Consider the following 9,521-nt stretch of genomic DNA (forward strand, 5'->3'; position numbering starts at 1 on the left):
CCTTTTTGTGAAAAGATTAGGAAGCCCTTGAATAAATTTTTGCTTTCAATGGGATGACCAGCTTCACCAAGTTGCATTACTCAGTCTGATAAACACATCTTTATACCGTCTAAAATGTATTATAGTTGGACATCCCAACTTTTCTAATAATGTGATACGCTTCGACATTGAAATCAGTTAACAAACCACAACGAAATTGCAGTAGATAAGTGGAAAAACACAAGGGCTACCTTACAAAAATCAAAGGAAAAGAAACAAGATATAAGGCTGATCTACTATTCAAGAGGTAGATTGTCTCTCCCATATTCTAGAAACCATTAGGAACACCACAAGAGGAAAACAAACAACATTCACAAAAGAATATGCATGAATATATAAAACAAACCATAGGTTCCCACATAATAGAATCGTCATACGGTATTTGAATACTTTCCTTCTAAACTTCCCTCCAAACTCTATTCAATTTCTCCTCTTGGAATATGTGATTATGACCCTAGTGGACCCCACCCCATCCTTTCCTTTCTCTGCGCCTCACCCGATTCCCCCCCTTCTTCTCGCAACAAGGGCCGACCCGTTTGTGGGCAGTGGGATTGCAATCGACCGGTCCATTAGGGGTCGGCTGCGTACTGGATGCAACATTACCCCCTCCCAAAACAGTACCTTGTCCTCAAGGTGGAAAAATGGAAAGTGCTTGTGAATCGCCTTGTAAGGCTCCCATATTATTATTTCCACTTAACCAATACCTCCTTCGCTCCACTTACTCCTCGGCTCACTCCTTCGATCTCTAATGGCTCCACAATCACCTCCAAGTCCCCCGTCAGCGTTGGCGGTTTTGATGATAAGGGTGTGTGATCTCCAATCGCTCGTCTCAGCAAGGATGCAGGGAAGACCGGGTGTTGTGCGGATGATGGTGATAATCTCAATTGGTAGGTCACTGCCCTAATGCGTGTCTTCTCCTCATAAGACCCAAAGTATCTCGGTTAAAGTTTTTCACCCCTTCTCTTGGCCATTGTCTTTTGTCGGTAGAACTTCAACTTCAAGGAGACCATATCCCCTGATTCAAATTGCACCTCTTTTGTGTCCATTCGCTTTCTTCTTCATGATTTGTTGAGCCCTCAGAAGATGCCCCTAAGCTCTACTAGTATCCTGTTGTTGTCCTCTAAGTACTGATCTACACTGGATACCAGTGTAGTGCTGTGCCCATAATGTATCAAGCAAGGAGGATCTCGCTCATACAACATCTTGAAATGCGGCGTGGTACGAAGTATTATACTAATATTCGATCTATGCAATCCACTTAGCCCATAACTTCGGTGTATCATATACCAAACAACACAGGTATGTCTCCACACTCCTGTTGACCCCCTCCATCTGCTCATCGGTCTAGGGATGATATGAGGTGCTCCTTTTAAGGACTATCCCTTGCAACATAAATAGTTCTTTCCAGAAATGGCTGAGAAACATCTTGTCCCTATCCAATACAATAGATTCCGACATCCAGTGGAAATGGACTACTTCTTGGATAAATACCGTCGCGTTTGAGACCGCATTGTAGGGATGTTGTAATGGAATGAAATGTGCATCCTTAAGCCATCCAAAACCATCGTAATCACAACAAACCCTTCTAGTTGGGGTAACCTCTCAATTAAATGTATTGTCGCATCTTCCCAAACCTTCTCCTGTAAAGCTAATGGTTGTAGTAACTCTCCCTGGTGTTGTGGTTAAGTATTTGTGTTCCTGACATACATTACATTTTGCCAATATGTCCTCGTCTCTGCGCATCCCTATACAATAAAGCTCTGCCACCAGACGACTGTAGGTCTTCTTAACCCTTGAATGTCCCTTGATCACATTGCCATGGGACTCTTGTAATAATTTGAGAATATAATTTGACTAATCGGGTAGCACGAATCGTCCCTGGTAGAGAAGTTGTTGTCCCCTCAATGCATATCCCGGATGACTGTTCGAATCCTGTTGTAATTTAGCTCTTAGTCTCTTCAGCTCCTTTTCCTTTCGCTCTCATGTATCAAAGTCTCCCAATCTAGGACCAAGGGTATCGATAGGGTCATTAATTGGGGTTCCTCTACCTTTCTCAACAGCGCGTCAGTTGCCCTGTTCTCCAGTTTTGATCGGTACTAAATCTTGAAATTATACCCAATAGCTTGGATAACCATCTCTGATGCTCCTCAGTCACCACTGCTGCTCCAGAAGATACTTTAAAGTCTTCTGATCTTTCCTGACTAAGAAATTTCGTCCCAACAGGTGGGGCCGCCAATTTTGAATGACCAAGACAATTTCCATCAATTTTCACTCATATATTGACTTCAGCTTCACTCTGGATATAAGAACCTAGCTGAAGTAGGCAATCGACTGTTGATCATGCATGAGCACTACTCCTAATTCTTATCCTGACGCATCCGTCTCCACTACAACTGATTTACTGAAATATGGAAGCACTGATTTTGTCACACTAGTCATGACCCTCTTCAAATGCTCAAATGCTCAAATGCTTGTGTGGTTGCTTTTTTCCGATTGAAATTGCCTTTCTTCAAGTGCTCCGTCAAGGACAATGCTATCATGTCATATCTTCCCACGAACTTCCGGTAGTACCCTTTGAGTCCCTAAGATCCTCCCAACGCCTTCAAATTCCCCAGTAAGGGCCAATCAACCATAGCCTCGATCTTGGACTGATCCACTGTTACCCCTGTCTTGGTCACCACATTTCTTAGGTATTCCACATGTAACTGAGCAAAATAACATTTGTTCAAGTTGGCATATAACTGGTGCTCCTCAACGTCTCCAAGGTTGTCATCAGGTGCTCCACATGCTCTGTCTTTGTACGATTGTAGATCAAAATATCATCAAGATATCTGTCTCTGTACAACTGTAGATCAGGTGCCCCACATGCTCTGTCTCTGTACGACTTTAAATTCCCCGATAAGGTCCAATCAACAATAGTCTCGATCTTGGACTGATCCATTGCTACCCTCGTCTTAGTCACCACATGTCCTAGGTATTCCACTTGTAACTGAGCAAAAAAACATTTCTTCAACTTGACATATAACTGGTTCTCCACATGCTCTATCTCTGTACGACTGTAGATCAAGATATCATCAAAGGAAACCAAGATAAATTTTTAGAGATATGGTTGAAAAACCCTAATTGTGAGGGATTAAAATGTCATCACGCGTTGTTGAGGCCAAACAACACCACTAATAACTCATAATGTCTTTCATTTGTTTTGAATGTTATCTTGTGCACATTCATTGGCTTCTCCTGATATTGTGGTACCCTGATTTAAGATCAATTTTTAAGAAAACGACTGTCCCATAAAACTCATCTCGCAACTTATCAATCACAAGAATAAGAAACTTGTCCAATATCGTTTCCTTGTTCAAAGCCTGGTAGTCCACGCAGAATCTCCAACTATATCTTTTTTCTTCACCAACAGGATGAGACTGGAAAAAATGGCTCACACTAGGCCTGATATTCCCAACCTCGAGTATCACCTGGATCAGCTTCTCTATTCTTCTAAATCTGAGGGTACTTGTATGGTTTGGCGCTGACAGGAGAAACACCCTCCTTCAATGTAACAGCGTGCTCATGCTCCCTCTGAGATGGTAACCCGCTTGGCTACTGGAAAACATCAATAAATTGTTGTTGTAGTTGCTGGACCCCCTCAAAAACTCTGCAAACTCTGAATCTCTAATCTCCTTAATGCTCTGCAACTCCTCTCAGCACCACCTTTGTACCCTCCACTTGGAACTCCAATTCAAGGACTTCCAATCTACCTTCATCTCTCCCAATGTTCGCAGTCATTTCATTCCCAAAATCATATCTATGCTGCCCAAATCTAAAGGAAGGAAGTCCTCCACCACATGTAGGTCATGTAGTGTTAGAACCAACATCTTGCAAATACCTCGACTTTTCTCCACCTTCTCTGTCCTTAGCATGACGCCCTGTAGTCACTAGCTTCTCCACGATTTGATTTGAGATAAAGTTATGCGTGACCCCGCTATCCACCAACACCACAATTGGTTGTTCCTCGATCCATCCCCTCACCTTAATGGTTTGATTCGGGGTAAATCTCGCCACCGAATTGAGGGACACCTCCACTACATCCAAATGCAGATGCTCCTGCTCGTTACTTTCTCTTATGATTCCTCACTCCTTGTATCTTCCTTGTAAACTAAAATAACATGAAGGGCGTGCTCTCTGCAAGGTGTTTAGGGGCGTATTTCTCATCACAACGGTAACAAAGTCCTTTGGTTCTTTTGTCCTGCACTTCTGCATTTGTGAGGCGTTTGAAACTACCCCCAAGCCGGGGTCTATTACTCTTCTCCTTTGTCTCTTTTTGAAATGACACCGCTGGGTCCTCGGCGTTGTGGTTGTCACGGTACTCTTGTAGAATCCCCCGATGTTGTCAACCTATGTTTTTGACTTTGCCTATCATTTTCACATGTTTCTTATTCTCCATCATCTGGGCGAGCTCCATCATTTCCCTCAATCCATGTGGTCTCAAGGGGCGGATGGCCGCTCGTATGTCGGGTTTCAAGCTTTTCAAGAAGTTATCCTCCAAGCCTGTTGTAGAAATCCCCCTCGACCTCTCTAACCAAAGCTCGAACTTCTCTTGGTACTCCGTAACCGTCCCCTCCTGAGTCAGAGCATAGAATTACTCGTGTTGGTCTCTTTCCCGAATAAATTCCAAAATGTTCCAACAAGCAATCCTTAAAATCTTCTCATGAGTGTATCAGATACTTTGTCTCCATCCATTGGAACCATGCTAAAGCATTCCTTTTCAAGTCCTCCAAGTATACTCTCGCTGCCATGAGCTTCTCTTTCTCAGTTAACCCGTTGATCACAAAATATCGCTCTGGCCGATACACCCATCAATGTGCATCATCCCCTTCGAAGATTGGCATCTTCAATCTCTTGACCCTAACATCTCCACCCCAACCTCCTCTTCCTCCGGTATTTCCCCCTATGTACTATGTGTCTGGGGTGGAACTCCTTCCTTCGGTCATAGGCATATCCCATTCCCAAATCCCTCCTTCCTCCATCGTACTCTCTCTTCCGTGTCCCTTACACCATTACTCTAATTTTCGGCTCATCCCCCTCCATCGGAAGTCTTCATTCCCCCTCCTCTCGAAGTTCTAAGGGAACGATCTTAGAGGTAGATGAGGTCTTCTTCGTTGTCTTTGCGCTTGATCTTCTTCCCTTTCGACCTAGCCAATGATTTTGTGATCAACCCTTGGTTAGAATTGGTAAATTGAGCGATTTACATGGCCTTTTCTTGCATCTCCATGATTTTTTCATCATCATCCGCATTTCTCCTATGCTTTCAATAGAAGAGAACCTGTCCTCCTTGTTGTCGAATCTCTCTTTCATTTATGATTTGATTTGCTGAATCTCGCCTTCTAGCACATCAACCAATTTGATACGCCTTGACACCGAAATCAACAAACATTCCACGACAAAATCGTAGTAGATAGGTGGAAAAACCCAACTAAGGGCTGCTCTTATAAAAATCAAAAGAAAACAAGCAAGATGTAAGGCTGATCTACTATTCGAGAGGTAGATCGTCTCTCCCATACCCTAGACATTGCTAGGAACACCACAAGAGGAAAGCAAACAACAACTACAAAAAAACATGCATGAAAAAAAAACAGACTCTAGGTTGGCCTTTAATAGAATCCTCATAAAGCATTTGAAAACTTTCCATCTGAACTTCCCTCCAAACTCCCCTCAATTTCTCCTCCTTGAATATGTGATTATTACCCTAGTGGATCTCACCCATTCCTTTTCTTCCTCTGCACCTTGCCCGACTCCCTCCACTTCTTCACGCGATAAGGGCCGGCCTGTCTATGGGCCAATGAGATTGCAATCGGCTGGGGCAGGCCGGTTGCGTACTGGGCGTAACATAATGATTCTGTTTTGTCATTATTATCTAACCTTACAACTCAATTTAATGCTAGCCATGGGGGCAATGCACGCTTGCGCCATTTTGGCACATTGTGTTGTGGAATTTTGCCATGACGTGTGCCATTTTGTGCATAGAAATGTAAGAAGGGGAGTGAGCTCTCTTCTGCTAAGAAGTTATTATGTAAGAAAAATATATAGCATACGTATCTCTTGAGGGTGAACTATGAATGAGTTTGATCTTAAGCCAATAACCCTTGAGCCATGCAACTACAATTGCAAGAAATTATGAAAATGATCTTAAGCCAATAACTATTCTTGCTCGAGGGAAGGCTCTTGTTTGAGTATATTATTTAATCTTATATTAAGAGCAAATAAATTTCAATAATATATTTCTAATGCAAAGATTTTGTTTTCAAGTGTTTTTGATAAAAAGTAACAATTGATAATCAGGCCATTATTTTCACCTTTTTATATTTTAATCAAGAAATCCTTGCTCATCATAATAAACTATGAGCTATATCTATTATATTATTTTTATCTTTTTATTGAGATGGTTAAGTTTATTTGAAGATAAATAAAAATAATAATTTTATTATTTTTTTCAATATATTGTAAAAGATATCACAATCAAGGAGGATCGAGGGATACTCTTGAAGAACATTTTTTTCTTTACTTCAAAAATGCTAATAAATCTTTACAAATTTTATTTGTATCTTTTAATCTAATCAAAATTTGTGAAAAAATTAAGATTAATTCCTGTGTTTTCTTAGTGTAGCTGTATGCCTAGAAGAACAATGAGCATCATGATGAGCGCTTTTGTGACTTCTGTGACTGCTAGATGAGTTCTTAGTAAAACTTTTCCAATTCGTGCGCAGTGCGCATTTTTCTTCATGTGTCATGTTAGGCCTTTTGAGCCTCTTTAGCCTCTAATTGGTCACTATCAACAATGGTTGCTTTCATTTAAAGATTAGAATATATTCCGCACTCATGCAAGCTCCATGTTTTTCTAGGGAAAAAGAGATCCCCAGATAACTTCTTGTTGCCAGAACTACAATAACATGAAAAACTAGTGGAATTTGTGGGCTTTCATAGAAGATATCTTGAAGGATGGTTATTGAAAGAATTATTAGAAAATGTTTGATAAGAAAGTTCAAGAATTCTGATCGATGATACCTAATCGGTTGAAATCCACTAGTTAGGAATATCGATAATATCTTTGAAGGAGTGGGCCTCTCATCGTTCAACCCGTATAGAATACACTCCCTATCATTTTTCCTAAAGACCTTACCGCTGCCAACAATGTATATAATGATGCTATGACACTGAATGCATTGAGTAAGTTGAAAGTTTATCGTATCCTTGTTGATTCGAAGAGCTTTATGGACATCCTCTTCTTCCATACCTTGTAGAGGTAGCCTTAGCTCAAATAACCTTTAGTCCATGGCGTGTTCACTTATTAGGTTCTCGAGAGAGATAAGGAGCATGGACGAGACATCACACTGATGGTTCTTACGAGAGGTAATTGCTACGATAAAAATAAGTTACTTTTGTGGTCTTGTTGGCTTGTCGACATGTATGTCATTATTGGTCGACCTCTTCTTAATGCTTCCCTAGTATTAGTCTCAACATATCATCTAACCTTTACGTTTTCAAATATTTTTGGTGTTTTAATAGTTTGAGGTGAGCTTCTCCAATCCAGACTCTGGTATATTGTCGCCTTGTCATCTTTTATTGCTTACTTTACCAAAAAAATGAGATTTTCCTAAAGCCAAGTGAGGGAGTGACATTAATACTGGCATAGGGAATGTATCCAATGAGGGCCTTCCAAATAAGCTCAATCTTGCTAGCTGTTCACCATACTTTTGAAATATTGATCCGTCCAATTTAATTAATCGAAATTGCTCTACTCAAATTGATGACTTGATTCAAATTTGGTACTCAATTCAAGTCGATTATGTTTTGGAACAATGAGTCCAATTGTTATTTTAAAGTAGTAATAGTAGTAATAATATTGAAAAGAAAATAATAATAATATAAATACAATTGTGTTGTGTTAAATACATGTTCACCTTTCTTAAGCATTTTGCAGACTAGGGAAACCTTGTGATATGAGGTGCTTGGCAGCTATCGCGCTGATAGATTTGATAACTTAAATTTTCTCTTACATTTCATACACATTATTTAAAGCTCTGACATCCTTATCTCACAATCCGATTCTTTTGAAAGAACGAAAGATGCCTACAAGAGGGGCTGATATCACTCCTCTTCCTCACTCTTACCTCTATTCACATCTGCATATGTTTGCATGCATCCTGAATTGCAAGAAGTGCCTTGAAACTATCATCTTCTTTAGAGTCTTGATGTTAAATCTTGAATATTCCGTTAAAGAGCCATTCCCTGTTCTTGATTTTAATTGCCTGCTTGCTGGAGTTTCTCTGCTAGGATGCCTCCTCGATGCTATCGTCTAGTATCTAGTGTTCTTAATAACACACATTAAATGTTGACAAATACTCATCTCCCAGCCTAGATCGATTGCTCTTCTGATCGATTCTACACAGTTCCTGCCATTTAGCTTGACAACTTAAAAGTTCACCTAAAACTAGCATCTTCATCCTAATTAAATTTTCTGATTTAACATCTCCGTTTCACTATTAAGACTTCTCTATAGCTCATTTGCTTTTGGCGGGCAGCACAAAACCTTCTCAACCACCACTGCTGTAATCTTCTTAACAAGCTCGAACATCTCTCAGCAGCTTTCTTTGTTCGAATTTCTACTTACTTTTAATAGCTTTTTTTCTTCTTATCGGCAGGGTCCTTATCTCCACTCATTAGCAGATGTGAATCTGTCAGTGATCATAGTTTGATAATTAGTTAACATATGCCCCATGCTTCTTGTAAGCACTCTCAACTTTGCATCTATTTTTTCCATCTCCTTATGTTGCTCATCTATGTTTCCCAAAGCTCTGTGTAGCTTGTTGCTATGTGTTCAACCATCACAACAGCCTTCCTAATCTCATTAACAATGTTTTTGTTCATATTTAGAATATGTTAAAACATTATAGCAACTTTCTGAAGCCAAATGTCTTGATGAATTTTCTCAGTACTCATTCAGACAGTTCTACCTAATATCTATAGCTACGTAGTCTCTCTGGCACTCTATCCTGATATATTTTTTTGCTCTGAATTGTCGCTTGAACGTTGAGACATGTTAAATGGCCTCGACTAACTCTTGATACTTTGCCCTGGCATCCCCTTGACCATACCTAAAAGTTTTTCGAAATCCATTATGCTACAACGTGAAGTAATTTCATTTCAAATGGTACTAACGAGTATTCTTGTGAACATCATATATCTCGTTATTTCACTCAAGTACCTTTCAGTCTATATATGATGTTCTCAAGAATACTTGATAATGTATCCTACAAATTGATACATTCAGTCAGCCTCAAGACAATTTTTATTTGATTAGTTTGCCTTTTATGATATTTGGCTTAATGTTATTTCAAATTACTTGACTTGCCAGAGAACCTGTTATTTAAATATATTATAAAATCATTTTATTCGAAGGTTTTCATCAAAATGAGTGACTCAGTCTACAC

Source organism: Phalaenopsis equestris, unplaced genomic scaffold, assembly GCF_001263595.1.
Source record: "Phalaenopsis equestris unplaced genomic scaffold, ASM126359v1 Scaffold000715, whole genome shotgun sequence".
Taxonomy (NCBI): domain Eukaryota; kingdom Viridiplantae; phylum Streptophyta; class Magnoliopsida; order Asparagales; family Orchidaceae; genus Phalaenopsis; species Phalaenopsis equestris.